The 26,122-nt window shown below is 46.3% G+C and overlaps 1 long non-coding RNA gene across 1 annotated transcript in view; it reads right to left on the minus strand.

Annotated features, from left to right (window-relative positions):
- Positions 1 to 26,122, minus strand: part of LOC149863621 (uncharacterized) — a 729,305-nt gene that overhangs the window by 312,528 nt on the left and 390,655 nt on the right. The gene's annotated exons all lie outside the window — the stretch shown is intronic.

Here is a 26,122-nt window from a genome sequence, read left to right on the forward strand (position 1 = left end):
GGGCCTGTACAATTGGGGCCCAATGTGGGATGTTTGCATGTACTATATTTACATAGTAAGTCAATAAAAACACAACACTCAGTGGAAAGCTTCATGAGCCGGTGGTTAGAACAATAACCTCCTGTGTGACCATAGGCAAATCCCTTCACCTCTCTTCCATATTTCACTGACTATAAAATGGGAAATATGGTATTTACTTACCTGTGTAAGAGTGATTTCTGATTTTTGAGATAAAGCAAAATCCAAGTTACATACTCTTATTTTGATTGATGTATTTAAATACTGAACATACTAAATTCAGGATGTGGGAGATTACCTTTAAAAACAATAACATTTCAGTTAATTAAGGAGCAATCTGTACATGTGACCAGGACTGGCATTTCTGTGCAAGTTCACAATCAACCAGGCAAAACATTTTCAAGCAGACCTCAAAAGGACAGTTGAAGTAAGAATCAGATTTGGATGTCTGAGCGCATACTGCTTCCACCATCACCTGTGTTGACATCATTATGCCTGATAAATAAAGTGACAGCTCCCTCTGCAGTACTTTTTATCAGAGATGAATATTTTCCCTGCAGCTCCAACATCTGTACCATCAAAACAGCTTTCCTTTATTAGTTGTTGGCTAATGATGTCTCTTTTTTTAACCTTTATTTGACATATCTAGTGTTGTTTTTATCTGTAAATTTTCTTCCGCCAAATTGTGGGCAGACTGTATTTGAACCCAAAGGCTAATGCTGTACAGTATGTTCTTGCTTTCCTTTGACAGGGCTAAGCCATTCTGAAATAACTTCTGAAATAATTTGCAGTCTTGACTCAGATGCCTTGATCTGGAACCAGTGTTTAGGTAACAGTCAGTGCTGAAACAGTAGAGAGAGAGCTCAGAAATAGTGTCTCACTTGTAGCTTCCTTCATGGATTAGCTTCTCAAGTGAATCAAGTATTTTATCGCAGCTGCTGTTAAATTACAAAAAACAAGTAGAGTGACATTAAAATCTTTCATACAAATTTCACCTCTCCTTGACTTCCATATAGCTATTCTAGTTTCTGTTGTAACTAAGAATAGCATTTGGCTCAAAAGTCATACATATACCATATCTAGCTTCCCCTGAATTTGTCATCTTAAAAAGCAGCCGAGCAAGAGCCAGAATGTATTCTCTTTGTATGCTGTGCAACTCAGTGGCAGGAGAGGAAGAATATTTGAAATGGTGGATCTAGTTTCTGGCACAGCATGTCCAAATATGCAGCATCAAATTTTTAAAAAATAAGACAGATTCAGTGTAAAGTTATAGCATGTACAAAACATCACAACATATGATGACAGCTTTATAATATTACTTTAGAGATCCTAAACTTTAACTGAGCCTTGTCTGCCTGTAGGATATTAGCTGTATTTATAGTTTTAAAAAATGGGAGGAAGCATGATAATTATTAGCAATAATCTTCAAGACCTCTGTGTGTATTAACTTATGGAGCACAAAATAAGAGAGAGAGAGAAAGAAATCTCATGTACACATGGTACAGGAAAAACAGCAACGGAGGCATCTCCACACTCTGCTCCACTTATATCTCATCCAGTGGGTTACTAGCACAGGAAGGAAAAATGTGGTGTCACTATAAGAGAGAGAGAGTGTGTGTGTGTGTGCATGCGAGAGAGAGAGAGAGAGAGAGAGAGAGAGAGAGTGAGAGAGCGTGTGTGTGTGCGCGCGCATGTGAGAGAGAGAGAGAGAGACAGAGATGGCTTCAATGAACCCGCTTCTATTTTTCTACAGACAAAACTAGCTGCTTACCAACAGCTATCATGCATCTCAGGTCAACATGAATTCTCTTTGCCACAAAAGAATGGCTCTTTTAATTGACTGCAATCTTGTAGGTTCACTAGTGAGCCTCTGGGTGCTTTGTTTTCTTACAGTAAACACAGCACAAATTGAATAGCTTTGCATAATCTGTACTCAACATTTTTAAAGAACATTTTTTGGGGGTTTTTCAAACATTAGTGCCTAAATGGCCACGTCCACATGAACAGGCACATGCCTGTTGCAGCACCTCAAAGGCTGAGTACTCCAAAGAGACACTCTAGCACTCAGTCAGAGCATCTCTATGCCTGCCGCTCCAGCACACTGCCTCAGTGTGCTTGAGGAAATAGAAGAAGGCTTGCAGTAGTGGTTCAGACCCAGGCTCTGTCCCTGGTAAGCAGAGATGTGATGCTGTGGGGGCTGTGTGGGGGCATGGGAGAACTGTGGGGCATGGGGGGACTGTGGGTCCCCTGCCCCCATGACACACAGCCTCCTTCCCCCCAACCCCACAGCAGCAGAACTGGGCCCTTCCTTTGCTCATGGCTTACTGCAGGCAGAGCCCACCAGCAGCATGCAGTGCCGCCTGAGACCTGGAGGCAGCCCAGCCCACTGGTGCTCATCTTTGGGTAGGAATAGGCTGACTCCAGCTGCCACCCAGGGCTCCTGGCACTGCAGGCAGAATCCATGCACCATCAGGTTGAATTGGCTCCTACTTCCAAGTGGAGGCAGGAGCTGGCCCAGCCCAATGGTATGCAACTCCTGCCTGCAGTGCCAGGCACCCCATGTGGCAGTATGTGCCAGCCCAGTCCTGCTCAAAGGTGTGCACCAGCAAGCCAGATCAGCTCTGTGCACCACATGTAGCCCCTGGGTCTCAGGTGGTGTCATGCGCTGCCCCAGGGCTCTGCCTGCAGCAAGCCATGAGCAACGTGAGGGCCTGCTGCTAGCTGCTGCTGCTCTGGGAGGGGCTGTGCACCTTGTGAGGGCGAGCAGTGGACCCACCCTTCCCACATGGCGCCCCCACACAAAGTCCTCCCACACCCACACAGTTCTCCCACAAACCCTCCTACAAATCCCACAACCCCCCTCATGAACCCACCTACAAATCCCAACCCACAAGCCCACTCACAAACCCCCAACCCCCTGGGGATGGTGGAGCATTCTGGGTAGCAGAAGCCACCGGAGCCAGGCTTGAAGGCCCCTGCCTCCATAGAGCAGCCTGTACAGGGGGAGGCTGGCCTGGAGGGGAAGGGATTTGCCAAGCCCAATCCCTGAATCCCAGCTGAGGGCTTTCCAGGAACAGCACAGGGATCACTGGGGCCTGGGCACAGGTGCAGGCTGGCATTGCTCAGAGCTACAAAGCAGCAGCTGGGGAAGCTGCACCTGGACCATGGTCCTGGTGCTGGGATGGAACTGCTGCTGAAAGGAAGTGAATGGGGGGCAGGCAGGTGCTGCGGGTCAAGAGTGAAAGGCACTAGTGGGGCTGTGGGCTGGGAGTGAGGGACAAGGGCATTGGCAGAGCCAGGGTATTGGCATATCAGTGCTGCTTAGTGCCACAAAGCAGCTGTGGGTCCAGCTGCAGCTGTTCCAACATCCTGGTGAGCAAAGGGGGCAGGGGCAACTCTATTTTTTCTAGGATTAAAAAAAACTAGAAGCAAATGCCAAAGTATATAAATATTTAAAATTTATTTTATTATGATGATAGGAGCACTGGTAGGCTTCTAAATTGCTTTAAAACTGTAAATATATCAATAAAACATTGCCCAACTAATCTCTCTCTCTCTCATATATGTGTATATAGTGGCATTTCATTTTTAACACAGAAGAATATGGATTTTTGGTATTTTAATGATATAGTTTGGGGATTTTTAATCATCAAAGTTGCCATTTTTAAACAGGGAACACCACGATTCCTGCTGGTGAGGCAAGTGGCGGAAACTACACAGAGGAGCCTGCCTAGGGTCAGCACAGGGGACCCAGCTGGAGGGCAGACAAGGTGGAGCTATTTGGAGCCAGGAGGGCAGGCTTTGACAGGCCACTGCAATGAGCACATCTTCTGGGTGACAGCTGTCCAGATGGCAGAGCAGGGGCACCAGAAGACATGACAGCAGTGCCACATAAAGGCCAACTGTGCAGCCACAGCTCATTAGCAGCTGGTCCAGAGGTGCAGACAACTCTGCTGCCAGGCCCACACCACAGCCCAGGCAGCCATGAGGTCCCCATCCAGGTCTGGCAGGTACTCAGCCATGGTCCAAGGGGGCCAATACTGTCACAGGTGGCAGCAGGGCACAGCCAGGCAGCAGCTCCGACTGCCACACTGCTGCAGTTGGTAGAGGACTCTAGGACCACTCTAGGTTAGGGATGCTTCAGCAGTCCAGCTGGCACAAGGGGCTAGTCTCCCCAGAAACCAACTGGTCGGGCCTCAGAAGCTCCTGTCCATTTGTATCTTCCATAATAACAGGAGCCTTAAGGCCCATCCAGCTAACTAATAGCTCCTTTATGGGGACAAAGGGTGAAAGATACAACTAATTTCTTGGGACAACAAAAGCAAAAACAGGATAGGAGTGACATGGAGATCAAAAAGTCAAAATGTAAAAATAAGTTCTCCAGAGGGGGACACAGAGCAGAGCCCCATAAACTCCTGGTGCTCTGGTGTAGTGCCCGAAGACTGGAAGAAGGCCAATGTGGTGCCGATCTTCAAGAAAGGGAGGAAAGTGGATCCGGCTAACTACAGGCCCATTAGCCTGACTTCTATCCTGGGGAAGATCTTAGAAAAGTTTATTAAGGAGGCCATCCTTGATGGACTGGCCCAGTCTAACATTCTAAGAGATAACCAGCATTGGTTTGTTGTGGGTAGGTCTTGTTTGACCAATCTCATTTCCTTCTACGACCAGGTGACCTATCACCTGGACGAGGGAGAAGAGATTGATGTCATATATCTTGACTTCAAAAAAGCTTTTGATCTGGTATCCCATGATCACCTCTTGGCCAAATTGGCCAGTTGTGGCCTTGGCTCCACCACGATCCGCTGGCTGGGAAACTGGCTCCGTGGTCGGACCCAGAGGGTTGTGATTGATGGCAGTCACTCATCGTGGTGCCCTGTGACCAATGGAATCCCTCAAGGCTCTCTCCTGGGACTCATATTGTTCAACATCTTCATTAATGATGTGGACATTGGAGTCAGGAGTGGACTGGCCAAGTTCGCCAATGACACCAAACTTTGGGGCAAAGCCATCCACGCCAGAAGATAGGTGGGTGATCCAGGCTGACCTGGACAAGCTCAGCAAATGGGCAGATGAGAACCTGATGGTGTTTAACACTGAAAAATGCAAGGGAAAACCTGCAGCATCCTTATAGGCTCGGCAATGCTACGTTGGATAGCATTAAGGAAAAAAGAGACTTGGGGGTCATCATTGACCACAAGATGAACATGAGCCTGCAATGCAATGCTGCGGCTAGTAAAGCGACCAAAATGCTGGCTTGCATCCATAGATGCTTCTAGAGCAAATCCCGGGACGTCATTCTCCCCTTGTACTTAGTGAGGCCGCAGCTGGAGTACTGCGTCCAGTTTTGGGCTCCACAATTCAAAAAGGATGTGAAGAAGCTTGAGAGAGTCCAGAGGAGAGCCACACGCATTATCAGAGGTCAGGAAAACAGATCTTACGATGACAGGCTGAGAGCCATGGGACTCTTTAACCTGGAAAAGCATAGGCTCAGGGGTGATCTGATGACCACCTATAAGTTTATCAGGGGTGACCACCAGGATCTGGGGGAACGTTTGTTCACCAGAGCGCCCCAAGGGATGACTAGGTCGAACGGTCATAAACTCCTGCAAGACCATTTCAGGCTGGACATAAGGAAGAATTTCTTTACTGTCTGAGCCCCCAAGGTCTGGAACAGTCTGCCAGCAGAGGTGGTTCAAGCAGCTACATTGAACACCTTCAAGAGTAAATCGGATGCTTACCTTGCTGGGATCCTATGACCCCAGCTGACTTCCTGCCCTTTGGGCAGGGGGCTGGACTCGATGATCTCCCGAGGTCCCTTCCAGCCCTGATGTCTATAAAATCTATGAAATAAAGTGAGAGGAACGAGTAGGTTGGCACTCTGGCCGAGTGACGTAGAGGTGAAGACCAGCCCCCAGGCCCAGAGGAGATCCTGGTAGAACTCTGGCAGCCCTCACAGGTCCTGTAGAGAGAACCCCCACAGGCCAAGGAGCTGCCAGTCATATCAGAGCCCCTGGAAATGGTGGCCCAATCTCACATGGCTACCAACACTGTATAGCAGTCTCTGCAGGGCCTGAAGGTAGAATGTCAGGACTTGGCTGCCCAGGCAAACCGGGCCCTGGCTGCCGTCCTACAAGGAGAGGCTCAGGACTGCCGCAGCAACCCAGTGCCATCCTGACCAGAAAAACTCCAGCACTCATCTCTGGAGCCTCACCAGGACCACAGGGGGCACAGGCAAGGTGTGTAAGTGGTACCAGAGGACCAACTAGTTCAGCAACAGCACTCTCCCATGCAGGAAGAGACACCTCAGGAGCCCTGCCAATGCCCGGAGCCATTCCACCACCCTTGCCTCCAGCTGGTGCCAGTTCTCCAGGGAGGGGTCTGTGGAGGACAGGTAGACCCCCAAGTACAGCAGCAATCCCACACTCCAGCAGATCCCACAGAGCATGGGTGGGAGTGAGCCCACCTGCCACCCATCACCCACCACCAGGCCAAAGCTTTTGACCCAGTTTACCCAGGCAGAAGAGGCCACTGAGTAAAATGCCTGGCAAGCCTCTGTCTGTCAGGTCACCTGAGTCCTGGACCACAAGGAGTACATCACGCAGCATACTCTCACAGGACCAGCCACACTGCTAGCTCCTGGAGTATCAACCTCACCACCTGTCTCCACAGGAGGATGAGGAAGAGTTCCAGGGCCAAGGCATACAGCTGGCTTGAAAGTAGGCAGCCTTGATGCACTCCTCTCCTGAATGGGATGGGCTCCATCAGGGTCTAGTTGAGCTTGACCAAACACTCTGCAGAGGCGTACAGTACTTGGAGAGCCCTCACAAAGCAGGGCCCAAAGTCAAAGGCCCACAGCATGCCTGTGAGATACCTGTGATCCACTCAGTGAAACGCCTTCCCCTGGGCCAAAGATAGGAGGCCAAAAGACAGGGCCTCCCAGGTACAGGTTGTTGAAGATGGAACATCTGGGCACTGTGTACATCTGGTCAGAATGGATCAAGTCCATCAGCACGGACCGCAACCACAGCAACACAGCCTTCACTGCCACCTTGTAGTTCATGCAGAGGAGGGACATAGGATACTAGTTCCTCAGGTTGTAGGGATCCCCCTTCTTCGGCAGAAGAGTCAGCATGGCCCTCCAGCATGACAGGGGGAGTTCCCCACTTCCCTAGTATTCAACCCAGACTGCAGCAAAGTCTGGGCCCAGGACGTCTCGGAAGGCCCAGCAGAAATCTGCAGTCAGCCCCTCAATGCCCAACGCCTTGTTGCCAGGCATCAGATGGAGGGTGGCTGAAAACTCAGCCAGAGTGAGAGGAGCCTCTAGCCAGTCCCAGTCACCCATGCTGACCTGCAGGAGTCCCTCCCACAGCGTCCGACAGACTTCAGCATTGGTCATATCCAGGGAGAAGAGCTCTTCATAGAAGGTCCGTGTGCACTAGCGCATCTCACCTGGATCCACAAAGGGAATGCTTTCACCCACCAGAAGGGAGATGATATACTCCTTGCCCCCCCCCCCCGACCTCCTCTCCAGGGCATAGAAGAAGCAGGAGCCATGGTCCATGTCCCAAAGGATCTGGATGCATAAACAGACAAATGCATAGCAGGTGCGGTGGTCATCCAGAGCATGAATCTCTTCCCACCTCTTCCGATACTCCCACAGAGGGACAGGTTGGCTGGGTGCCTCTCCAGCTCCAGCACTTCCTGCTTGAGCTGCTCCTGGCCTGCCTCCCTCTACCAGGTGTGCCCTTGCGTGTAGCTGTGGCAAAAAAGTCAGATGCACACCTTCCCCACATCCCACCATCTCTGATCCAAGGGTAAAGCTAGCCATTGCTTCCACCAGGACAGCCAGAACTCCTGGAAGGCCTCCCTGAAGCCCACATCTTCCAACAGACTGGCACTGAAATGTCAGCAGGCTGACCCCAGACCCCAACATGGCCTGGGCCCAGACAAGGTGGTGATTGCTGAAAGGAATTGGCTGGATGCCAGAGGAGTGGTCCCAGGCAAAGTGCAACAAAGAAATATAAACGTGGTCCAACTGGGAGTGGCATCCCTCACCCTCACATAGGTGAAGGCAGGGGGGTCGGTAGGGTGACAGGCACACCAGGTCTCCACCAGGGAGTAGTCCATCAGGATGCCCATGGTGGCCTGGTTCCACTCCCTGCCCAACCAGTCTCGCATGTCTAGGGATGTTAAAGTCCCCGCCAAGGACCAGGCACTTGTGAGGGTTGAGGGTACTGATGTAAGTGGCTGCCTGGCGAAAAAAATCCGCCAACTCCAGTCCTTCACAGGGTCATACACATTCAGAAGGTTCAGGACCAGCCCCTATACTTGGACCCGGAGGTGCAACAGCCAGTCTGGCACCACCTCAACATCCTGGAGAACCTCTGGCTGCAGGCCTGGGGAGAACAGGGTGGCCACCCTGCAATAGATGGCCAAGAGGTGACTAAAAAAGACCCTGCCTCCCCACTCTAGCTACCAATTAGGCTCATCAACCGGAGTCATCAGGGTCTCCTGCAAGAATACCACGGGGTACCCCCCTCCTGAAGGAAGGAGACCACCAGGCATCTCTGGAGACCCTTTCTGTAGCCATGGATGTTGCGAGTCATGATCTTAAATGACCTCATGGCTGGAGGGGTGGAGTGGACAATTCAGCAGGGGCCTTATGCATCTCAATACCCAGTGCGGGGCTCTCCAGTTCTCAAAGTGCCCTCCCATAAGTATAGAGGGTGTCTATGAAACTGCAGGCCTCCCTATAGATCTGGGTGTTACAGCTTTTGGGTTCCTTGCCTTTCTCCACTAGTGCCCTTCCAGTGGTAAGGATGCTGTCAAAATCTCCCCAGCAGTCCAAGGTGAGCTGTACCTTGCTGGTGGACCACCAGGTGTGGTTGTGGTCAAGAAATTCAAGGAGCTCTCCCCTGGGGACTGCTGGGACTGAGAGGATTGCAGGCTCCATGAAGCCTGCTGGTTCTCAGGCATCCTTCTCCTGGTCCTGGGGCTCAGCGGGCTCCTTAGGCACCATCTGAACCCCCTGGTCCACTAAACCCCAGACTCTGGTTGGGATTGGGAGAGCTCTACAGCCCCTTGGGATAAGGGAGGGAGTAAGGGTAGGGGTTGAGCTCCTTCACAAGATGGTAGGGTAGAGCTGGAGCCCAGGGAGGGGAAGGAGTAGGGTCCCCAACAACATAAGCCTGTTGATTAGGTACCCTGACCCCCTCTGGTGCAGGACCATGGGGCAGGCTGGAAGTGAGGTTTTTCTGGGAGGGGGGAGGGAAGAGACCTGTCAGGCACTGGGGTGGCTTTGGTGTCTGCCTTGGGGTCCTGGGAAAGGGGACCTCCCTTCTTAAGACTCACCAGGGTGAGACTCAGGGCCCCTGTCTCTTCCAGATGGTTGGGGAAGGGGGCTCTGCTGCTGGACCTTCATTTGGATCGGTCTAAGCCTCAGCACCTGTGGTCTCAAGGTGTAGGCCCTGGCCAGCAGAGTGAGAGGCTTCCTCCATGGGCTCCTGTTCAGGACTGTTCAGCAGCCCCAAAACCTCCTCCATGGGGATCACCCATTTAATCTTTCCCAGAGGTGGAATGTCAGGCACAGCCAGGGAGGCCTCTAGAAGCTGAGCCGCTCCTTCCCCCCATGTGGTGATCTTGGGAAGAGGACTCCAGCGTACTTGGGCTTTCCTCTTGGCTTTGTGCCAGGAGGGGACCTGCACCCACTCAGCCATGGGGTGGTCCTCAGGTGGATAGTCTCCAGTAGGAGAAGGTGAGGGTTGGGGAGGTAGGACAGCTACAGCGGAGGCATGACTAGGGGCAGGGGAGGCCTGCTCCCTCTCTCCCCTTAGCTGCTGCTGCCCTCCCTGGGACCTCACCAAACTTGGGGGCTGGATGACCCCACTTGAGCTCACAGCAGGGCTGGATGATGTGACTGGGGTGCCAGAGGGGCATGAGGGGTGCCGGTGGTGGGACACCCCTGTCGCTAGTGGAACCTGTGGATGTCCTCTCCTCCTAGCCCATATGGCACTCGTGATGCAAGTGCCCTGGAGCATGACATCAGAAGCATCTCAGGTCCCCCAGCATATAGAAAACCCTCACCAGGGTCCCCTGAAAAGGAATCACAAGGTACCCCTCAGCTTCCAGTCTCATTCCCACTGCCAGGTGGATCATAACCTGGCAGTGGAAAGAGCACACATGGCAGAGGCAAGGGTGTTGGCACCCCAGTGAGAGGGCCACCACTGGGAAGATAATTCTCCCCAGGGTTTGGAGCTAGGGGAGCAGGGCTGAGTTAGGGATATAGGGAGGGATGGAGCTGAGAACCACCCTGATCCCCAGCTCTTCTAGGGGCTCAAGAAAGACATACTCGTCCTCCACCATGAGCTCCCTCTCCACTGCCTTTAGTGCAGCAGACTCCAAGGCAAGGGAAAAGACTCCTTTGCCATGGAAGTGGGAGGCTGCCACAATCTTAGGGGCCCCCACTACCTGAGCCAGGGCCTGCACCCAGGTTTCAAAGTGCAGGTTCTCTCACTTGGGCAGTTGGCACTTCACCCCATGCCTGCGGGCAAGTGCCAGAAAGGGGGCCCCACCACCCAAGCTGGAAGGGCCGGCAGTGGAGGGGCCAGGCCCTGTGGCTTTGGGTTGTTCCACAGCTGCATGTGCATAGCTGCAGTTCCCCCACTGGAGGGCCATGGTTGTGGGGGTGGTCTAGGCTTGGGGGGGGCCTTGCCCTTCCTACCCCCAGCTATGGAGGAGACTGAAGAGGAGCCCTTCCCACCACCTTTGCTCTTGGTCCCTGATGGTGGGGGGAAGGGGGCTTGGGAACCCCTCCGGGGGGGGCCTAGCCAGGGGAGACCCCCTGGCCCTGTTGGCTTCCTGCCAGAGTACCACCTGCCCCTACAGCAGATGTTGCAGGCTTCTCTACCCCCAAAGGAAGCTTTGTGGGGGCATCGCCTCCCCCCCCACCCCAAAGATTCCAGCCCTGTCATTGCTTTACGTGAGGGAGGGAAAAACAATAAAGAAAACTAAAATATACAGTGGGGCTGGTGAATCTAATAGGGGCAGGCCAGGGTTGTAGGGGAAAGGGGTGGGGGTGCTGAAGCTCACTGAGCTACAGTGCCATAGGAAAAAAATGGAAGGGTTATGCTTGGGGATGTGGGAGAGGGAGAACACACACTCACAGGGACTGGGGAGACTCGAGCTGGCTTACTCAGCCAAACAATAAACACCAGGACAAAGGGAGTGGACTACAGGACTTACCACACAAGGGCAAAAACACATTGAGGAGCTGCTGAGACAAATTTAAAAGATGGCTGGAGCAGTGGAGGGGCTTTGTTTGTTGAAGATCAGTCCAGGAGCCCCTCAGGCCTCCAGCCAGGCACTCAGCATCACAGCAATAGGCAGGAAAACAAAGCAGGATCAAATGCAGTGAGACAGCTGTGGGGGAGTGCAGAAGCAATCACTCAATTAGGGAGTAATGGGGGGCAGCAGCAGAACAGACAGCAGCAGTAGCAGCAACAGTAGCAGCGGTGGTAGCAGCCATCGAGTTCAGCCGCTCAGGGTGTGCTTCAGGTGAAAGTGGAGGTGAAGCGGGGGGAATGGCCTCCCACAAGGCAGCTCTGGTAGGCAAGGTGCACAGTGCTCAAAAGTCTGTACTTTTGGGAATTTGACCATGTCTATCTAAGTAATCTTAGTCACGTACATTTGAAAAGTCTGGTGTCACTGCCATCTTGAAGGAGTTCCCATTAAGAATTGATACATTATATTGCCTCTCAGAATCTGGATCAGGAAACTAGTTGTGTTTCTATTTAGAAAGGGAAAAATAAACCATAACAATAACCTTTAAGACCTCTCCTGGTATTAACTTATGGGGGGAAAAATTCACATGTACACAATGCAGGAAAAGTATCAAAGAAGGAGATGCCATAGTGTGCTCCACTTACATCTCATTGCATTCCAAACAACAAAACCCAGCAGCTTCACTATACATAAAACTGAATAATGACATCTCTTAAGCCAGTAATAGCAAGACAGCCTTCATATGATGAATCATCTTAGCATGACATCACTATCAGATTTCTTCACTCTTATAAGATCCTCATATAGCTCAGAACCAGTTCAGACTCTCCAGATGCATCTACACATTAAATTAAGAAGATGCAATAAACTCAGGTAAAGTCTGCGCTGGAATCAGCTTCTCCAGGGTGCAGAATCCGTATGTGTGCCGAGGACAGCAGTACTTTAAGCTGGGGCAGAGCAGCCCTTAGCTGGCAGCAGGCTCAGGGGAGCAGGCCCAGGCTCTGCGCGGCAGTGTCAGGCACCAAAGGGTCTGGCTGGGCACAAGAGTGCTAAAGTGCAGAGCCATGTAGCGGACAGTCCATGCACTTTAGCACCTTTGTTCCCTAGCCAGCCCGTCACCATCTACATGTGCGTTTCATCATATTTAATTACACGTCCATAAGACAGTGCTGTCAGAGACAGTACTATCTTACAGCAGTTAATTTACTGCCCTAATACCGGTGCATGTGTAACATAGTGACTCTTTACTGCACAGCTAATTAGTCAACTTAATAGTCAACAATAAAACACATGTGTAAATGCACCCTCCATGCCTAAAATGCTCCTTATTACCTCTACAGGTTGTTGGCTGAGGCAGCTAACATTAAATGGTGAAACAATCTGTACATACTCAGAAATGTGCTGTTCAAATCAAATATTGTCATCAATGCATAATATCCATCAATGCATAATATCCAACATTCAACACTCTCATATAAGACAAACCAAAAGAAGCCTCTTGGAGTTGAGTGAGACATTGGCCATCATGTATGAGAAGGGGTAATCCTTTTGCATTTATACCACAACATTTATACCAGGTCAAAATGGCTTTACACATGCAATGGATTACACCTTACAAGACTCCTGTGATATACAGTGACATTCCTTTTTTACAGATGGGAAAACTGAAGCAGTTTGTCCTTGGTCACATATAGGATCTTTGCCAAAGTTCCTTACAAAAGTCATAGACTTCTTGAGGCTCAGCCTAGTCTTAACAAGATCAGCCTTCCTAATTTAGACACTGTTATTATTACCGTAAAATTAGTGGAACATGAAAAAAATAGAACAAGGAAGAAGGGTCAAGCTTCAGTCAAAACCTTAGGGAAGCTATTTATTTGTTTATTTAGATTTTGCTTCATACAGCTCATGCCTTTCTCAGAAATGAGAAAGGGGGGAAAACCCATTGGCCCTTCAGTCTTTGGAATACACCTTTTCTCTCCTACCTCCCTACTGGGCTGCTAAATTCTACCAGTCTGACAGCAGATTTAAAGCCTTTGCTATTGTTTTTCTATAGTGAAAACTAAAGCTCTGTAGAAGAACAAGGAGCATGGCAGCACAAAAACAGTATCCAGCCTCAAATAACAGGGTTTCTGTGATTTCCAGGACTTTTGAAATAATAGAAAAGTTGAATCTCAATTAAAGACTGCTGAAGGGGGAATGGTATCCTGTAACACTGACATCTGGAATATAGCTAGTGCATGTAATGCATATCTGTCACTGACAGCTTACTAGGTTATATATAATTCTGAATCATTAGTCATGTCTTCTTCAGCAAGCACAAGAATCTGCAAAAACAATGCAGTGGTAGTAAAAGTACCTTTGGAGGACAAGCTCATTCACATGCCAAGATTATGGAAGGTAGTCAGATGCCATTTATATAACAGATACCATGTACATCAGTATAGATAATTAAGTCCATGTTAGCAAATGGGGCCTGGGTATTGTTGGCCTACACAATTCTGTCAATATGGCAAATTATAGCTTTGTAAATATCTCCACTATTTAATGTATATTTCATCTTCTTGCACTTGATACCGCAGAGAAAAAGAAAACATGTCCAGCATTATTTCTGTTCCTATTTTTCCAGCCTTCCAAAAGTAAAAGAACTTCTGAAAAACTTCCAAGAAGAACACAACATGCCCCAATACAAACTTATTCAAGATGCAGTTAGCAGATAAACCTCCACACATTACATAGGGTGGTTAAACACAGGCAAGCTCTAAATATCCTGTCACTTGAACATGATATTGATTGATCACTTCTAAGAGTGGAATGGACTGTAATGAAAAGCCTTGTGAATGTGCTAAGACCATTTTAACAGGTCACCAGAGACCAAAGTGTGGAAGGAGCATGTCTAAGCCAAGTCCTATGAGCAGTCCATACACCACTATGAATAATGAAGTGTTTCAGGCAAAAAAAAAAGAAGATATCCTATAGACATTTTTTCTGCCACTAAGATATTTAGAGGAATTCTACTGACAATTGATTGGGTGTTTCAGGATGAGGAGGATATGTTTAACCACTTGGCTGGATCCTCAGCTATGGAACTTTTTTTTCTTGACAGTAACTCAAGTGAGAGAGGCTGGAATTGATATAATCGGTATTAAAATATACAAAATAAATTTGAAAGAGCTTGATGAGTCACTCTTGTACAGAGTTGTTGCTTGAAAACATTCAACCAATTGCTATGAATTCATTCTGAATACGTGGCAATTGGCTTCTTGTAAAAACACAAATTAAGTTGCGGAGAAGATAAGAATAGCAACTAGTCTTAGTGCATTGTCATGTTCAATTTAATTAACATGACACTCCTAATCAGTCTTGCAAGATTCTGTTTTTCCACTCACTCAAAAAGGGGCGTTTAGTTTTGTTGACAGGCAAGTAAATGGTTATCATTGCTTTGTTACTGACATGGTAAAGGTTGGAGACTTTATTTTGTGTTTGGGCTAACAACAATTTTGATAATATTTGCAAACAGTTTCAAGTGAAATGGATACATATTTAGCAGATTGTGTAATTGCTATTACATTATTTAGTTTTTAAAACTTTAAAAATGTTATACTTTTTAATTGGAAAAGCATTAATTTATTTATAAGCTTATTTTTAAAGGCCAAATCGTTTTCACACTATGTTTTCAGAGAACATAGGAATAATTCTTAATAACTTAAGCCATAAATAGTTGTGTCCTTAGATAAGAAAACTAAATCAAAATATATACACTCAGTTATTAGCATTTCCTGGTACTGTATTTGCAAATGCATATATTAGAGTCAGAATGCAAATGTATAATCAATCTAGCCATGGCGTTGTACAGGCAGAGAATGACAATTCTGAGATTACGCGTTCAACTCCAGTATCAGTTAATACCGAGGACAGAATGAGTTCCAACATTCTGAACTGTAACACAAATGCCAACAATGAGTTAGGTTCACTGGTTCACTGACAATTTTGGAAAAACAAGACCAAAAATATTAAACACTTCTTTCAATGTTAAGTATTTGTTCACTTTTTTTAAATAAAACTTAATTCTGAAATGAAAAATTAAAGTGTTTTCAAATAAAAAAAGGAATTGTTTCAAATGTGGGGGGAAGCGGCATTATTAAATATTCTGGCACTCCTTACACTAACTAATAAAATATTAAAAGCCAAAGTGCATTTTTCACTGGAAAAGCTTTCAGTGTAAAAATTCTGCCCAGCTTATTCTATTACAAGTGTATAGGATACAGGTCGGCAACCCCCGGCTTGGGTGCCATTAGCGGCACACAGAGACATTTTTCCCGGCACGCTGAGAGGCATGTGGAGAAATTGTTTTTTGTTTGGTTGTTTTTTTAAAGTTGCTGCTCTGGGCTCTCCTGTGCAGCCACCAGTCCCAGCGCTGTGGCAGGCACCAGGGTGGAGCTAGAAGAACGCAGGCAGGAACACGACTGTACTACTGCCCCCACCACTTGCTCCCAGGCTGCACCCTCCAGCCCAGCTGGTCCCTGGAGGGAGCCCCCTCTCTCACTAGGGGCAGCACTGAGGTGCCAAGTGCTGGGGCCGGGCGATTGGGACAGGGTCTGGGCGGCATGGGGGGAGTCGCTGCAGCCAAGCCAGCCCGGTCAGGCCCTTAGGAAGGCAGGGACTGGGTGGGAAGTGGGGGCTGCCCTGAGGCTCTGCAGGCTCAAGCTGTGGTGGGTGGGCAGGCAGGGGTGGCCAGCAGCACCCATGGTGGGGCATGGCCTAACCTGCACAGCTTCACAGGGATGGGCCACAGCCACCCTGTGCATGTGGGGATGCTGCCTGGCTGGGGCAGGACGCCAGGCTCAGGGGGCTTCCCACTCCGGGATCAGCCTCCCTGCATGCTGGGCACAGTGCAGGTAGAGCAGAGCCATCCCTGGTGCAGAGGCCTGGGTGCAGGAGCCCCCTGGAGCCTGGGAACAGCCACCATGGATGCCTCAGCCTGCCCAGGTCCCAGCCTTGCCCACCCACAGCTCCCCTCAAGGGGCCAGAGCTGGCTCAGACCTGAGCACCAGCTGCGGCAGTTGTTCCCAAAGCCCAGGGAATAGCCTGCGGCTGCGGCTGCGGCTGCGGCTCCCACTTGCACTGTACCTGGCTGGCACAGAGACCAAGCAGGGAGCTCCCTGAGCCCTGCATTCTGCCCCAGCCAGGCAACATCCCTTTGTGGGCAGGGTGGCTGTGCCCCATCCCCGTGGAGCTTGTGGCCCAAGTAGCTGAGCCCTGGGGCAGTTCCTGCTCCCTGCCTGACACCAGCTCTCTATTTACTGTGAAAAAAAATCAACATTAGTGATTATTAATTGTATTAAATATGCAATTCATCCTGCCATGTACTCCCTCTGCCCCAGTTTTGTTTTTGTGACATGCCAGCACTCCAGCACCTTACAAGGTACACATTGTGGTTTTTTCGGCACTCCAGCAACAAAACATTGCCTATCCTGGTATAGGATATCTGATTGTGGAGGAAGTGGTTTATAAAACACATACACACACAAAACAAAATACAGCCTATTTACAGGTGTCAAAAAATTAATATGGAGTAGTTTTACTAGCCATAACAAGACATTTGGGACATATGTAAGAAACTAACCTCTACCCTGCTTTCCCCCAAATGGACTTTATCCAGTTTAGCATTATGTAGCAGTGTGGTAGAACCATCATCTGAAGCAACAATTTGAATAACTTATTATAAGAAAGAAACTTATTATAAGAATAACTTCTTATTCATGGTTACTCATTTGCAATGAAGTTGCATGCTTTATTCACTGCTGCAGGGTTGTAGCCATGTTGGTCTAAGGACACAGGCAGGCAAGGCTCTTTGGGCAGATGTACAATATTTTATTAGACCAACTAAATAGTAGGAAAAAAGTTATTTGCAAGCTTTTTAGGCACAAACACCTTTTGTCAGGCATAGGGAGACTATGGTGTTATGTGTTTTCCATTTAAACCCCTAGATGACCAGAGCACAACTTCAAATCACTATTCTAGCCCTCAACTATGTGACAAGAATCAAAAGACAAAATGATATATGTTCAGTTGACTGGCTGAGTAACAGCTGCCCTTTATAAATGCCTTCTACCAGATGTTTATTTGATGCCAGTTAGCATCAGGCACTGGTAGAATCTCTGCTTGTGGCATCAAAGTTTGCAAAAATCCACAAAACCAAAGTTAATGTCTGCCTAGATACACCAGCAATACTTGATACTCTTCATTCAAAAACCTGAGATAGAATTGATTAATTTCCATGGTTTTCTGTTACTGGCATAGTTTAAATTGGTAATGGACAGAATGCACATTAGCACTTTGGTGGGTGAGGGGGAAGGGGCACACACGTTAGATCAGATTCCACCATTTTTAAACCAGTCTATGTGTGTGCCAAACTTCTGTTCTGTTACAGGTACAGACTGGTTTTGTGCACTAAACTTCTGGTCTACTACAGGTATAGACAGGTTTCCAATCACTTATACAGGTAAAAATGAAATGTCTGGACCTGGCCTTTGTTTCATGCTGTTCTTTTGTACGAATTAAGAGACAATTCAGTAAGTCTTCATAAACGTCCCGTAAGACATCATTCAAAAAAGAGCTTTTACAGAGATGTGGGATTCTGGCCCTTAGGTAAGTAATGCCTTAGTAATAGCCAATTAGAACAAAGTAAACAGCTCAAGTGTGTGTTCTCATTCAGCCAGCAGGAGTCATTCATTATGAGCCTTCAAAAGATAAGAGAACTACTGACATGCCTGTGGATAGCAGCTAAAATTACACAGTCACTCTACACTCCTTATACATTTGTCACCACTAGATGTAAATATTTATGGCTGGGATAACAAACCACTTACCTTATTTGGCTATTCTGAAACACTAGTGGAATTCAAGGAGCTTTCGGAGGGAGTTATGTTTTGGCTCCAGGCAATGTTTTCAGAGGCTGCAAATGAAAATGGACAGTCTTCCCTCCTCCCCCAAAGTGCAAGTCTTACAAACTATAGTGAAAAGAACCTCACCTAATTTTGGTTTGACAAGGTATACAACAATGAACTCTTTGAGGTTTTTATACACTGAATAAAATTCAAGATTGGAGCCTCATCTGCTGTAACACAGCGTGTTTAAGGCAGCGGATGAATCCTACTTTAATAGTGCCTTTCCATAGTTTTAGTTCTCAATTAGGTTCTGTTACAAGCCGGTTTTATACACATTTGTGACCAAAACAGAATCAGCCTGCCTGAAAATCCTCATGGTACAGGACAGCATAGGGTAGGACTCTTCTGGAAATTTCTGAGACAACGCATATAAAGGTACAGCATAGTGACAGCAGTTAAAATCTTCATTTATTTAAAAGAACCCCCAAAAAAGAAAAGAAACCTAATTATTTATATGACTTACAGTATTTCCAAACAGGACTTAACTGACAAAGTATCAGCCATAATTTAGCCCACTGGGCTTTATGGAAAGCGCTTGTCTAGGAGATTCAAGCTTGTTTAGGAGATTCTTGTGGTAATATTGTATCTTAGGGGAGAAAAATATAGTTAGCTTAAAAAAAAATTCTGTCCAAAATAAATAAGGGGAACGAGTCTCTAATGTTTTTGTCAATTTAGGCCCTTTTAGGGGACCATTCCTATTTATTTTCTTATATAAAATACATGGGAATGTTTGGGTTCAGCACTGTTTCCTAATACACGATTCAATTCTGATCAAAGACTTGGAAAAAAATGCATTGTGACACTTCATGTTTATCGCTTCTCCATGGTTTTGACATCAAATGACCTTGGTTCGAAAGTGCAAAAGATCGGGTGCATCCTAAGCACACCACTAGATCTATCGTCTCCAGTCAAGCTCTATGTTGCAACCAGATCTGCTCTGCCTCACTAACTGGGTCGAACACCTAGGGATCTAGAGCAGGGATTCCTATAATTACAATACAATCTCAAAACTCAAATCAGCAAAGCTGAGTAACAGCCATCTATTCTTGGACCTCACTCTGACTGGCTACAATACCAGCTCCAGGAGAAGGACAACAGAATCTCTCTGCTTGTCACCCCCAGCCCCCAGCTTGAAGGCCTAAGACACATCATGAAAGTTACCTTCAATCCCCCCTGGAAAAGGATGACCATCTCAAGGTAGCCTTTTGGAACAAACCTGACCTGGCTTACAGACAGCCCCTCAACCTCAAACTGCATATCTCAAACAACAGACTAATGATCTCCCATCCTTACTGAGGCACCAGACCTTGCAGTGGACCCAAATGCCTGCTGTGTCCCCATATCAGTACAGACCACATCATCACTGGATCTAGTAACAAGGTGTACAACATCCAAGATTCATTCACCGGCAACTTACCAACTTGATATATGTCATCACCTGCTTACAATCCCCCTCTGCTGACTAGATTGGACAGACAGGGCGATCTCTATGGGTGAGGTTTCACATTACAGTTAGCATCTGCTAACTCTGAGGAATGTTAAACTGTGCTAAAGTTATCATGTGCTGTGAGCAGTCACACATTAAGGGTTAATATCCACACTAGCTCACACTGCTCAGACCTGCCACGAGAGTGCTGCCAAGTAGGGACATGGCTAGAAGCTGCCAAGTCTGCTTCATGCCCACCCCACTCACCAGCTCTCTAGCTGAAGTATAGGCTGGGGAAAAGGGGAAAGCCCCACCCCCCATGCCACTTGGATCAACCTTGATTTCCCACTTTGCCCCCTGAATCACCCTCCTGACCCTCAGTTGCCCACTCAACCCCCCATTGGCCCCCAGCTGGACCCAGGCACACTGGTAGCAAGGGCTGCAGGGAGCCCAGGAACAGGCAGAGAGTGGGAACCCCCCACCGCTACTGTTGCCACTACGCTCAGGCTGACTGGGGTGGCAGGGTGATAATCCAGGGGTGGAGGAATTTATAAGGACAGAGGGGGCATTTTGGGTGACAGAACAGTGATCCATGTGGCAGGGGGAGTGATCCAGGGGTAGAGGGACCAATCAGGAGTGGGGAGGTGATCTGGAGGGTGACAGAGGTGATGAGGGATGATCTGGGGGCATAGGGACAGCAGCCTGTCATCTCCTTGCCCACCTGCTCCCCAGTCCCCTTGCCCCCTCCACTTTATCCCTTCCTTTGCCGTGCCCCCCTTCTCCCTGTTCTGCCTGCTCCCTACACTCCCTTTCTCCTCCCTTACCACTCACCTGCTGCTCAGCTGTCCCCAGGACTGTCCATCATAGCTAGCCCAACTGGGAGCAATGCCTCCTAAGATACTGGAGGACCCCAGTGGTGGTTTTATCTCAGATGAACAGCCATAAGAGTTAATTTAACTCACGCTAGATAGCACAGCTCAAAGATAATCCTTGCCCTAAGTGGTATAACTTTAAGATGGCTAAAGGGGAATTTAGCACTGGCCTGAATGTGCAATCATTCAAGTTTCAAGTGCTCTTAACATGATTAATTGTAACATGTAATCTCACCCTATGTGTAAGAATGAATGAACACCAATCTGACCTCAGCTGCAGAACGTCACGAAAGCCTGTGGCAGAACACTTCAGCCTCCTTGAACACTCTATCACTGACTTCAAGTTTGCTGTTGTCAGGCAAAAAATATTTAAAAACTAGTTCAAATGGAAACTGTGGAACAAGAAATCACGCACAAACCGGACTGTGTTAAGTAAGGTTTATACAGGGACTACGGAACCTTATCTCATTACGTGGACCCCCTTTTTTTTCCTATGAATTTAGAGCTCATTTCTCTCCCAGCTCTTCTCTCTTAGCACTGTCCCCCTCCTCCTTCTCCCTGCTAGCTCTCTCCCCCCCCATTTGTCTTTTAGATTCTAATTTCTCTCTCCTTATACTCTTCTCTCTGCATGTCCTTTCACAGCATCTGAACTTGGATTCATAAAAGCTTGTGCTCAGCTATATATGAGTCTATAAAGGTGCCTATCTACTCTGCCTTCTGACTATTCTGAGGGCCAGCTCTGCAAAGTGAACCTAAGTTCAAATGGTCAAGATGCATCATTTCTCATGCATCATTGTTAAAAGTACTAAGGCTGATAATGTCCTCAGTTATGTGGGAACAACCTTTTTGTATCAACTACAACTCCACAGCTGTAACTGATTGCTATTTACTAAACAATGTTTGGATGATGCATTAGGAAGAAAAATCCAGTTTTCACTTTGCTGCCTTAATTATTTCCTTCCTTTTTATGCTACATTCTTAATGGACTAGAAGGAGTAAAAACATTGAAAAAATAGGATAAGAAAGAAGTAATTTCATCAGTAAAGTAGATCTGATTGATTTCATACAAACCGATTGAGCAAAAAAGTAAAGACAGAGTCATAAGTCTAATTTTAATTTTAACCTTAATATTAACCTTAAAATGGTACCTGGGAACAGATTAACTATATATGGAATTTGTTTAAGAAAGAAACCTTTAGGTAGCCCTTTCTATTATTACAAGGAAATCTGATGGATTGATTTAACCATATGGATCTTCTAGATGTAAACCAGAAAAAAAAAGTTTATTATAGCTGAAAAAAGGATTCCAGCAGGTTCTGCACCTTTTATAGCAGTACCTGCCTTCTTTGGGAAGGGAAGTAACTAACAACTATTACGGAACCTCTAAGAGCGTAATTCTGTTTAGATAAGCGTCAAGAAGTCCAGGTCTTCCTCCAGACCTAGCCAAACTTCCTTTGTTCTAGAAACTAGATTCTCTTTCTTTTCTTGGCCCACGCTAGGAATGAGAAGCCTACCAAAAATATTTTTAAATGGGTTCACTTCAATATCTGTCAGTTCAACTCTGGGCAAACTTTTGCATCCTTGTCAAATTCCCATGTTAGACCTATAAAGTAAAAAAAAAATAGACATCCTTCTCTGTAGGCATGGAGAACCACACACAGAGAAGAATGGATGTTACTAAGGTACTCAGAGGGAATGAGGAGGGTAAAATTATTGGAAATCATAATCCAGTTATGTCATGAAGCTCTTTCAAAAACACAACCTCATAGGATTTTTTGGAAAGAAAAGAAATGGGTAAAGTAGATCTAGAACTACACAGATCTACCATCCCCTGCCATAGGTCTGCCTTGGCAGCTACAAGTCACCTCAGATGTTAGCCCATGGTTGAAGAGAAGGAAGGACTTTTTCCTACCTCACCAGACCATCCCAAGATATACTAGCATCTCTGGAATTAAGACAGTGATGCCAACAAAAGGAAAAGATTTTACTCCAAGGGTTTATCAGAGCATCACTGTAGAGTCGTTTATGAGGTAATAACAAGGTGTTCTTTATACAAAAGAAGCTTAAAATATACATTTTTCACTGTGACTTTTATAAGTAAAGACTGAAAGCAAATCAAATGTCTATACATTAGGACTGTGTGAAGCTTTGGTCCCTGATTCAATTCGGCGTAGATTCAGCCCGATTCAGTGGAGATTCAGCCCGATTCGGTGGCCAAATCTCTGAATCTGCCATGCCAGCTGAAGATCTCAGCTTTAAGTATTTTTTCCACATACCTCAAGGTACCAGGCAGCTCATGAATGCTGTGATGGTGGGGTGGATGAAGCATCCCACAAGAGTGCAGGTGGTTCCCCAGTGCGCTTAGCAGCCGACCTGGAAGTGGACCAGACGGACTTCCGGTCCAATTCCAGGTCTGCTTGGGAGCACACTGCCTGCCCCCCCGCCCCCATTCCCCCAGCTCAGTGACTGGTGCCTCCTTAGTCTGGGGGGGCACTCAGCTTCCCCCTATGGCCAATCACTGAGCTGGGGTGGGGGGCAGTGCACTTGGCGTTGGGCCCAGAAGTGGACCAAAAGTACTTCCGGTCCACTTCCAGGTTCACCACTGAGTATGCGGGGAGGGGAGGGGCAGAAGCTATGCTTCGGTGGGATGATCCATCCACCCCAGAATCACAGCATTCACAAGCCATGTCTGGTACCTCGAGGTATGTAGAAAAAACATTTAAAGCTGTTTCTATGGTCGAATAGCTGATTCTCCAAATCAGCATCAAATCTTCAGATTGGCCAAATCAAATTGGGGATAGCAATCTGAATCAGCTAATTGAATCACTGTCCCCAATTCAGGCTGAATCCGAATCCGAATCATATGTGGCCCATTTCACACACCCCTAGTATACATGTTGTAATGGTAGAAGAACAACTCAGTAAGCTACCTTACTTGATAGATGAATGAGAAAAAATTAACTGAATTTATACTGTAAATAATTCTAGATAAGTCCTTGATAGCTATGCCTTTTTTATCATTAATGATCTACTTACTATTTGAACAAAGCTAAAGTACTCTACTTAGATAGTAAACATGTAATCCTTGACAGATTTGATTCATTCTGTCCTAAGAAACTATGCAACATTCTTCAATAGATTCCTCAAGGCATAACATTTCAGTCCTTCAGTTCAAAAAAGGAAGTTCAGCATCTGTTTTTTTGCTATGGAAATTTGAGTATCATCATGGGCTCCAGAATCTCACACTTTTAGCTGTTTTCCAAAAAAAAAAAAAAAAAAAAGGTTACCTTTCTGTAAATGTGAAAATGAGATTCAAGTTACTAAAATATCAATCAAGGCAATATCAGACTGTTGTCTTAGGCCTCTGACAGATGTCAAAGTAAGGTCCAATGGGATCTGATACAGGATCCCAATAATCATGCTTCTTGCTTTGCCATATGTACATAGCAAGAGGCACAACTGGGGGATCCAGCACTGGATGTCATCGCTCCATATTGCTGGTGCAAGGGAAGCCCGATCCTGGGATCCCCCTGCACTGGGAAGTAGCAATGCTGGCTCCCTGTGCTCCCCCTGCTGTGAGTTACGATTAGTTGAATACCCAGGCGGGGAAGCGCACCATGAGCTCCTGTAGCTGGGAGCTCCAATCAGCTGAGGGGCGCTCCCAGCCTTTAGATCACAGAGATGTCTTAAAAGGTGCTCCCATTTCCTCCAGAGGGTCCACCTATTCAATTAAAAGACTAATAGGAACCAGCCAAAAATTTATTACATAAAATATGTGCAAAAACTTTGTAGTCTATTCCTCATTTTATCATGTCATTTATCAGTTAATTATGTCTCAAGTGTAACATCTGCCAAGTGTTAGTAGAATTCTGACTTTCCTGCAGAAGTTTGCCTCCATGTGCAATCTAAAATATTAGTTGCAACTGTGAATATATTTTTGCTTCTTCTCATACACTTCCAGACTAATACAACAGATGTGAAGTGGGGGAAATGTATCCTTTGTATAAACTCACCCATATAAATCAATTTAAATTTAGACATTTGCCCATAGAGCTACATTAATAAGTAAACCATTCCTCTGTTAATTTACACAATTCAAAACAAATATCTAAGAAATCTAAAGCCCCATGTTTCATTTTAATATTACCAAAATGGAATCTTCCCTTAAAAATGCATTAAATTCAATATTAAAATGAAAATGTCAATAGTGGGGAAACCAGAACACCACCCATAAACACCACATCATATTTTCACAGCAGAACAAATTCTGAACATTTCAGGAATTTGATGGTCCTTGATTTCTAGACATTCTGGGCTACACAACAGTTTACAGGATAAATTCTGAATATAAGATATCAAAAAAGAGAGGTTAAGATGAGACACAAAAAATATAAGATTAAGAATATTTATAGGGAAGTTAGAGTGAATAAAAAGATAATAATTAAGAGCCAGGAAATGAAGAGTTAATCTTAAATTTAAAACAAATCTGAGCATTTGTATATGTGTGCTCTTAATCCCTTTTTCACGTTAACACTGGGCTTTTGGCTAGCATTGATTTGAGATGAAGAAGTTAAAGCAAATCTTGGCACACAAAGCATTTCAAGAAATTTACCACAAGACAGCAAGAAGATTTATATCACGAAAGGAATTTCAGGCATTGTTCTTGGCATAAGTATTACTGTTACAGACTTGAAGCAATTCTCAGAAGCACAGAAAGAGCATGTAGCTTCCTACTGAGACAGTATTCTCTATAGTCTTGCTCTCATCCTACCCATGCTACTGACTGCTTTCCTACTCAGCTTGTGTTGAACTTATCTTTACTTTGTGTATATTGGTCCAGTTCCCTAGATGGTGTATGTTGACATAACTCTACTGACTTCAGTGGTGCTATGCCAATTTACACTGGCTGCAGGTCTGACTCCCCATGTTTGAGAACCATTGGTTTCCTGTGACATCAGTTTTTAGAGGCTGTCACAAATCAATTTATCGTTGAGAATGTAAGTCATTTTAAAAGTCAGTTTTTACCCTAGCTACCAAACCAAAGCCTGCTTAATTCTCTGTCCATTGCCGCCATATTACTGTGGCACAGGATAAGTGTTCAACAAATACATTACCATCATATTTAAAAGCACCAATAAACAAATCTTTTGCATAGATCTTATCCAAATAGATCACAGTATCTCACTCTACAAGTGCCCTGCTACAGTATTATAACGCATCGCACCTAAACTAAACTGGAAGAAACAAAGGGAAATGATCACTATGCAGTACAGAATATTTGCATAGGAAGTATCTTTATTTTAATCTTTGAAACTGTTCAGAATGAAAAATCTTCACTATTTAACAAATCTCCGTTTGAATCAAATGTTTCCCTGTGTCTTCTAGTAATCCTTGCTGCAGAATGATTTTGAGTAACCCTTGAGGTTGAGAAACATCTCCTGACTATGTATGGCTCAGAACTGTGAGACAGTAAGTGAAAAGTATATGCCTCTTCAGGGTTTGTGAATTCCTACCACTTAGCAGCTGCACATCTTGGCTTGGTTTTCCAGGTCATCAGCTCTGTGAGACTAAGATTCATT

This window comes from Crocodylus siamensis, chromosome 5 (genome assembly GCF_052110815.1).
Source record: "Crocodylus siamensis isolate JL-2025a chromosome 5, ASM5211081v1, whole genome shotgun sequence".
Taxonomy (NCBI): Eukaryota; Metazoa; Chordata; order Crocodylia; family Crocodylidae; genus Crocodylus; species Crocodylus siamensis.